We start from the raw sequence: 567 nt of genomic DNA on the forward strand, positions 1-567 counted from the left end.
ATCCGGAATTCGCTAGCAATAGCCAGAATGTGTATCTCGGATTATACACAGATGGATTTAGTTCATTCGGAATGTCAGGGAGACAATATTCATTGTGACCAGTCTTTCTTACGCCATACAACCTGCCACCGGAGATGTGCATGCAACGGAAGTTGCTATTATTGACCATATTAATACCTGGTCCGAACCATCCAAAAAGGTCTCTGAATGTTTTCCTACAACCACTGATAAAAGTGTTGAAGGATTTGTGGTCAACAGGGGTGAGGACGTATGACTGCTCAACGAAGACGAATTTTACGATGCGAGCGATGCTTTTGTGGACCATAAGTGACTTTCCTGCCTATGGGATGTTGTTTGGATGGACTACACATGAGAGATTAGCTTGTCCATATTGTAATGGAACAACATATGCGTTTCAACTGAAGAATGGTAGGAAGACAAGTTGGTTCGATTGTCACCGTCGATTTCTTCTCATTGGCCATCCGTACCAAAGAAACAAGATATTGTTTAGGCACAAAAGGGTTGTGAGAGACACTCCTCCTCCATATCTAACTGGAGAACAAATTA

This window comes from Brassica oleracea, chromosome C9 (genome assembly GCF_000695525.1).
Source record: "Brassica oleracea var. oleracea cultivar TO1000 chromosome C9, BOL, whole genome shotgun sequence".
Classification (NCBI taxonomy): domain Eukaryota; kingdom Viridiplantae; phylum Streptophyta; class Magnoliopsida; order Brassicales; family Brassicaceae; genus Brassica; species Brassica oleracea.